Here is an 8471-nt window from a genome sequence, read left to right on the forward strand (position 1 = left end):
GAGGTGTTCGATCGTGTGGCTTTTTCTTCAAAAGAGTCAACATCAAACGTCAGGTCTTTAATTGGCAACCCATCAAGGAGAGCGTCGATTGCATCGATTCCATCAACGGTCTTCCCATGAGTTTATGGTGCATGACCCATTTTTTATATCATCCACCTTCGAGCGCTACCGTCGATGAGATGCATTGTGGCCAACGTAACTCTTAGGTCCTATGAGCAAGTTCCTGTAACCTTCAAGTAGTGTTCAACGTAAAAAATAAAGTTTTTTTAATTCCTTAGCATCCTGGTTCCCATTTAAGGGTTTGTGTTTTTGGATTTTCAGTTTGTTAAGCCCAACATGAGCTTGGCTTGGGGTGTGGTTCTCTACGACCCTCCTTGTCAAACTCACTCTGGTGCTCATCTCAGTCATCTCAGCCATGATGGCGTTCAACAAAAGAGACCTTGAAAATGACCGAATTATCACATTAACCATTTGAATGACCTCAACCTCACTTGTTGAAATTGAACCAAATATCTATGACATAACACTATTAAAGGTTCAAAGTTCATAAAAGTCTTTTTAATCTAAGGTACTATTGAACTTGACCATTATAGTGCCTCTCAAATCAAATTCATAAAAGTCTTTTGAATTTAAGATACTATTGAACTCATCCATTATAGTGCTTCTCAAACCTAGGTAAAGTTTAAATATAATTGGTGACAAAAGATGAAACTATAAAATAAAAGAAATAAGAAAATAAAATTTCATTGTCGAGAATCAAACTCTGGTCTCCTCGATGAAAGCCAGATTTTCTGTGTAATGTCTTCGACACATTTTTTTTATGTGTGTGACAGAGTTCTCAGAGATACCGCCACGTTTCTTGTTGTTCGATCACGTGACTCTTTCTTCAAAAGAGTCAACATCAAACATTAGGTCTTTGATTGGAAACCCATACAGGGGAGCGTCGATTGCGTCAATTCCATTAATGGTCTTCCCATAATTTTTTGGTGCATGACCAGTTTTTTATACAATTCACCTTCAAGCGCCACCATAGTTTTGCATCGTCCATGAGATGCATTGTGGGCCGATGTAACTCTCAGGTCCTCTGAGAAAGTTCCTATAGTCTTGAAGTATAATATCAAAACATATTAACGTATTTGATATGTTAAATATTAAAATAATTGATGTGTATCATAAACATTAAATAAAAATATATATTTGAAATTTGAATGATATTCATATTAATTAAACATATATTATGATATTCTACCACATTTTAATATTATTTAAATAAGATATTATATCTTAATGTATTAGGTATTCAAATATATAATTTGACAAAAATAATCACAAGTTCACCGTAAATAGAACCCTAGGGTTAAGTCAAAAAGTATCAAACACTAAATACTGTGACATTTTAGGTGATATTTTGCAGAGGAAGCTGATAAGGTTTCCAAAGAGCAGGTGGTCATTTCTGACATTTTAGGTTAACAACATGGTGAAAAGTAACAAGAAATTCTGATATCAGTAATTAACTACAAACCTTTGAATAAGGTTTTAGAATAAATAGATTTGATAAAAAGAATTTAGAGTCAAATATTTTTATAAAATTCGACATGAAATTGGGATTTCGGAAAATTCTAATTTCTTAAAAGGACAAATATAAAATAGCATTTAATGTCCAATTAGAAAATATGAGGGGAACGTCATGTCAGTAAGGCTAAAAAACGCTCCATCCGAATTTCAGAAGATTATGAATGATATTTTCAATCCTTTCAAAAAAATTTGATAGTTTATATTGATGATGTGTTGATATTTTCTAAAACCATTAAGATCAACACTTTAAACATCTACATACATTCATTAATGTAATCAAAAGAAATCAACTAGTTGTGTCCATACCCAAAATCAAATAATATCAAACTCAGATCCGTTTTCTTGGATTTTAAATTTATCTATAATCTTGTTTCAAACAAAAAATAATTTTGCTAGATAGAAGTAAATTTTGTTGTGGTTTGATTTTAAAATTCTACCTATAAAAGAAGTTGAAAACATCTTGGGAGATTACCTATGGGTGAGTTTCTAACAAAGTCTCTCTTCTCTCCTCTGTCTTCTTAAACTCATACTAATCCAACCAATCATTTGCATGGACTCAAAAGTTCAATTACCTATAAAAGAAGTTGAAAACACCTTGTGAAAGTCTATAAGCATACTACGACCTCTAGCTTTGCAAAATCCAGCGTTGTTGACGCTTATCAAAATCGCTGCCAAAATAAAGTTTAACGAGTGGTTCTATGGTGTAGTGGTTAGCACTTTCGACTTTGAATCTAACGACCTGTGTTTAATTCCCGATAGGTAATCCACCAATTCATACAAAATTGGTCCATAGTCGATTCGGTAGGGTCACTTTTGGACCGATAATCTGTAGAAGGGGTCACTAAGATTGAGATCATACAAAATGGGACCATAGCTCAATGTTAGAGCATTTAATTGCAGATCAAGAGGTCACCAATTCGAACCTAGTTGGGCCCTTCTATCTAGGATAGAAATTTGTTACACTTTTTGGACCGACACTATGTCTACGGGGTCACTAAGGTTAAAATCCTACAAAATGGATCCATGGCTCAGTGGTAGAGAATTTGACCGGTCACCCGTTTGAACTTGGTTGGGCCATTTTATTTTGGACAGACACTTTTTACACTTTTGGATTGACACTCTGTAGAACGAGTCACTAAAGTTGAAATCATGCAAAATGGGTCCATAGCTCAGTGGTAGAGCATTTGACTGCAGATCAAGAGGTCACCATTTCAAATCTGGTTGGGCCCTTTTATTTTGGACAGACACTTTGTTCGATTTACTCCCGACCACCGAGTGTCTAAAGGGAAAAGAAATAAGAATAATTACCGATTCCATGTACATTAAGAAAAGAGTGTGGTATCCAAGCACCCACTATGAACATGGTTAAAAACTTACTCACTCCATGTTTTCCATATCTTTCATTTAACTAAGAGTAGTTGCCCATCTTACAATTAAACAACACCAACTATTTTTTATGTTTTAAAATTATTTTTTTCAACATTTCCCTTATTATTTCCCTTATTTTGTACTATGAACCTATAAACTCTATTTCGAATATAATGTAAATATATATGTTCATTATATTTTAATTTTTTTTTATTTCGAGAAAACATTTTACTTTATTTTCAACCTGTTTTAACTTGCAATCCGTGCCTCGAGAACCCACCGAAAATGGGTCATGACTCCCTTTTTGTTTTCACTTACTCCTCCTAAATCTATAAAATGTCTCCTATTTTTATTCATTTTCTCTTTTCTTAAATATCAAAATCTTAAATAAAAAGGAATAGCTCTCTAAAATATTCTTCTTTGCCAGTAATTTCACATAATTTAACATTTTAAAAATCGGTAAATTAAAAAATCCTACATTGATATATTCGTAATTTCATGTAGTCTTCCTAAGTTTGCCGGCGACATTGTTTGTTGTCGAGCTTGATAATGTGAGTTTGTAACCCATCCGTTAGGGTTCTTGGAATGATTCTCTAGATTATCCCTTCCATGTTGGGAGTTGGGCCATGGGTCTTGGGTGAAGGAACCGTTGGTTTACCGCCTCTAAGAGTTAAGGAAGCATCTTGAGGCTAGTTTCACATAGTATCATTGTCTTTGAGATAACAATTCTTCTCTATTTTATCTAAATTTTTTAAATATGGGTTCATTTCCAAATGCATGCTAACACCCTTATTGTTGAATAAATGACATGAAACTTTCACATAGTAACGTTGCCTTTGCTCCTATTGGTGGAAGGATAATGTTGGATCGATATGACAACCCTAGAGGGGTGAATAGGGTTTCAACAATCTAATTATTAAATTTTTTTTATAATAACAATCAAACTTGATACCATGCAATAAAACTTAACAATAATTTAGAACTTAAATAGGAAGAGGGTTAGAAAATATAACACCTTAGTTTTATAGTGGGAATTTGAATAAAACTTTCGGACTCTTTCCTCGGATCAGAGCCCAACTGCTACACCGCTCTTTTTACGACTGCAAGAGTAAACTCAATCCTTTCCACGACTCAGGATCAAACCGGTACACCGCTCTTTTTACGAGTTCAAGAGAAAACTCAATCCTTTCCACGGCTCAGGATCAAACCGGTACACCGCTCTTTTTACGAGTTCAAGAGCAAACTCAATCATTTCCACGACTCAGGATCAAACCGGTATACCGCTCTTTTTACGAGTTCAAGAGCAAACTCAATCCTTTCAATGGCTTAGGATCAAACCAGTACAATTGTCTGAAATCTTATAGAAACACACCACAACACTTTTAAATAATAGACATCTCTCTCAGGAATAAGATAAAAAAAATAGAATTGGAAGTTTTGTAGGGAGCAACAATGGAGGCTTTTTAAAAAAAAATTTAGATCAAGGAAACAAATGTTCTGTGTGTTGTGCTGTGAAAAATACTAAGAGGTGATGAGTTTAAATAGCGATCAAGTTTTAAAAATAGGAATTGATACGGACCACTAAAACGTGAACCGAAACGTGCAACACGAAAAATAATATTTATTTATTTTTAAATTTATCATAAAAAATTATAGACCACATGTTTCATTTATATATATATATATATATAACATATTTAAATGTAATACATGTTAATGAAAACTGTGAGTACCATTTTAAAAATAATTAAAAGTTTTATAAATCTAAATGTGATTTTGTAATTCAAATAATTATCTTTATCAGAACTAAATGAAATCATTATAATTTCTTTCCATTTAAAAGTAATAACTTGTTTTCATAAATAAAATCATTATAATTTTTTTTTCATTTAAAAGTAACAACTAGTTTTCATAAATGTAAACGAAATCTTTATAATTTCTTGCCATTTAAAAGGTAACCGAAAACTTTTATAAATGTAATTGAAATGATTTTATAATTTAAAAGTAATGGAAAACTTTTATAAATGTAATTGAAAACTCCACCTTGTTACTCCACCAAATTTATAAATGTCATCACGTCAGGTATCTTGTTTTGAATTTGATTGGTCCATAGTGTCAATTTTGCCACCACATCATCACGTCGGGTATTTGTTTTGACTGGAACTTCTTCGTTTTATCTCTAATTTGAGTGAACCAAAAAAGACGTTGAAATCGTTGTTCCCAACCTTACACTATAGACAAAAATACTGAGAATTGTTAATAATTGAAGGTAGGTTTGTTATCATCAAAAGATTAAGGAAAAAAAGCCAACAGATAATAGGTCGATTATACCTATAGGGTAGTTTTAAGGGTGACAACGAGACTAATTTTTTTTTAGTTAAAAATTAGAATTATAACAATCTGCCTAAAACCCTCAAACTAATTTTGCTTCATTTCTAAAGGCAGGCAGACAAAGTAGAAAAATGAAAACATGTAAATTGTAAACTCGAACATTTCAAAGAAATAAATAAGTTTTGATGGTACCAATGCTAACCCGAAAACAATCAAACCAAATTTATTTCAAACATAGAAAACTTCATGTCTCCATCTTGTAAGGCCAATAAACCAAAGGGCCTAATATAGTAGAGAAATAAAAAAAATGTTACCCTCATCTGTGTTGTGCTGTGCCATAAGTGATCAATGGATGTTGACTTTGACCAATTCCTACTATTTTTTTTTTTTCTATATTTTGAAACTATTTTAAGCACTCTTCTCTTGTACTCCTTATAATTTCTACCTTTTAAGGTTGTAAATTTTTGTGCAGGGGTGACTATTATGATTACATGTCAATCTATGGAAATAAATTTTGAAGATGAAATTAAAGTATTAATTTTGATGTCATCTTAACCTGAGTTTTGGGATATTGTTATTAATGAGATTCAATCTAATGCCATTAGTAATTCACAATGATAATATTCAAAATACTTGACAAAAAAGAATGGTCAACATAAGATATTTGAAACAAATAAATATTTTTGTCCTCTATGATATATCAAATCACGCATTTGAAATTCCTTAATAATAAACCTGAAGTCTTACATCTTTTATAGAGAGAAGTTCCTTGAATAGAAGTCTTATTAGATACTTCTAAGCATTTAGAGATCAACTAGAAACAAAGCTAAACATTCTAAAAAAAATTAGGGGTTAAACTTTTAAGTTAAGGTAATTTAAGAAACTTATGATTTTTATATTATCAAGAGTTTAATTGAGCTAGGTCGATTCAATCTAGTAGACCCAAGAATTGAACCAAATCAAACAACCTAGTTAGCAACATGATTTAGTGGAAGCATTTTCACGCAAAGTAGAAGCAATAATGGAGGGTTTGAAATAATATAGTTTTCACCCCTTGTTTCTCGAGTGAATATTGAAATAATATAGTTTTCATGTTAAGTTTTGCACGGAAGAAAGAAAGACTGGGATGTAAAGTATTATTTCAATTTGTTTGTAATATACAACAATATATAAATTAACTATAAGAAATATATAAAATTACATGTTCTCCAAGAGCTTCAATCAACATTGGAGGGATACTTCTGCAACCACTCTAAAGGTGCTCAAGATCACAACGAGTTAGATAAAACAGCTCTAGAACTTTGAATCCAATAACTTGAGTTTGACTCGTGATAGGATCTCTCTGCTTGTGGAATCTGCATAAAATAGGAAAACCATTCTAAAATAAATTTTTATAAGGGATTCTATGGTGTAGTAGTTAGCACTTTGGACTTTGAATCCAACGACCTAGATTCAACTCCTAGTAGGACCTTTATGAAATGACCTTGATGCGAAAACACAGAATAAGGAACAACAACACAAGACATTTTAAAACAAAAAGGTGTTACCTAGCATTCGATGCGAAAACACAAATTTTCTTGAGGCATAAAGTGTAACTTTCTTGAGTTATTTCGAACTTGCTGCGCTTCATGCCTTCCAATGCCTTCCAAGACTTCATGAACATGACCTCCGTAATCATTTGAACCCATAATAACTAGCATGAGTTTTAGGTTCCGAACTTGCTCCAACCAACTTGAATTGAATTTATTCTCATGTCATATAAAATAGGCCTTACAGAAAATAGTTGGTAATTTGGAGCATGTCTAAGCCCTGAGCTAGGATATGACTTCTTGTTTCGTTTTTAGGAACTAAACCTTAGAGGTTGTCATGTCATGCATCGTATTTTAACCATGAAAACTCTTCCGAAGTAACTCTTAATTTTCTCCCCATGAGTGCATAGGTGGCGTTGTCATAATCGTGGCATCCTGCTAGCAAATCGTGGTGCAGGGAATCTCATTTAGGTGAGGGAGATAATAAGTTCATCATGGAATCCTGCTCATGGTACATATACCATAGCATCCCACCTAAAGAGAAATAGGGGCCTCGCGGTACACTTCGTGAAGTGAGATAATGGTTACTTCAGGCATGGATCCTAGCAACTTGTTAAGCATGATGTTTGCATTAACCTAGGTGTTTTCTTGGATTCTTGGTGATCCTAGGTTTATGCATAACGTCTTGGGTCAAGCTTGGAACTTATAAGTTCTTAGGAATAGCCCAGCATGATATTGTGCACGTAGTATCTATTAGAGACCAAGGGTACATCTGGGGAATCTATTATTTCAGGGATACCACTTTAGTTATCCTAGGAGGTAAAGTTATATGGATCGTGATGAGCATTTTCTCCCATATCTTGGTTTCGCTAACTACAGTTTTCTAATAACTCCCAAACTTCATTACCTTATATAACCTCTTGGGATAAGGATTCATACAACATTTCATAAAATAAGATCTACTGAGAAAACCCGAGAAAAGATCAAATTTTGAGTTGACTTGGACAGTTCAGTTGAACTGGCCGTATCATCGTTTTCTTCCTCTGAATAGGATGAAGATGCGCATTTTTCGCGTCGCCGCCATCTGAAACTCAGCCTGTACAGCCATATTACAGCGTTTCTCTCCTCGATTTCTTCGTGAAACTTAAAGATGGATGTTACAAGGAAAGGCTAGGGATTTGATTTGATACCTTCTCGTGGATAGTAGCCTAAGATATTCGGTTCCAAAGTTCATCCAAAATCTGATTTATCGTTGGAGATAAAACAAAGGATTTCTTATTGGGTAGCCGATTCTAGGGATTTCAAGGCCCTATTTCTTCATTGAACCTCTTCCATATCCTTTCTTCAGGCCAAAGGAAGTGGTTTGGAGGAACGTCTTTGAGTGTAAGACCTTAATTTCAAAAAATCGTTCTCGGTATGCAACTCACTCAAAACGCCAAATTTTCGATCTCTTGGGTAGCTTGTTCTACGATGTTTCATCTCTCGATTCCTTCCTCAAGTTTACTCAACTTCTTCCTCTGAAGTTAGAGGAATCCTTAATTTGAAGGAAAAGAGATCGTAGATAGGAATTCGACTCTTATCCCCAATTTAATTTTGAAACCTATTTCCTTCAATTCGGCATGCTCTCGAGGTTATTTTTCTTCGTGGTCTTCTATGGAAGCATTCCTT

General features: G+C 33.5%; 1 non-coding gene across 1 annotated transcript; it reads left to right on the plus strand.

The window, feature by feature from the left end:
- Positions 1 to 2733: 2733 nt before the first annotated feature.
- On the plus strand, positions 2734 to 2805 carry TRNAC-GCA (transfer RNA cysteine (anticodon GCA)). The gene has a single exon. It is a non-coding gene; the product is annotated as a tRNA-Cys (tRNA).
- Positions 2806 to 8471: the final 5666 nt, after the last annotated feature.

Source organism: Cucurbita pepo, unplaced genomic scaffold (genome assembly GCF_057944985.1).
Source record: "Cucurbita pepo subsp. pepo isolate OVF unplaced genomic scaffold, ASM5794498v1 scafford_10, whole genome shotgun sequence".
In the NCBI taxonomy this organism is placed as follows: domain Eukaryota; kingdom Viridiplantae; phylum Streptophyta; class Magnoliopsida; order Cucurbitales; family Cucurbitaceae; genus Cucurbita; species Cucurbita pepo.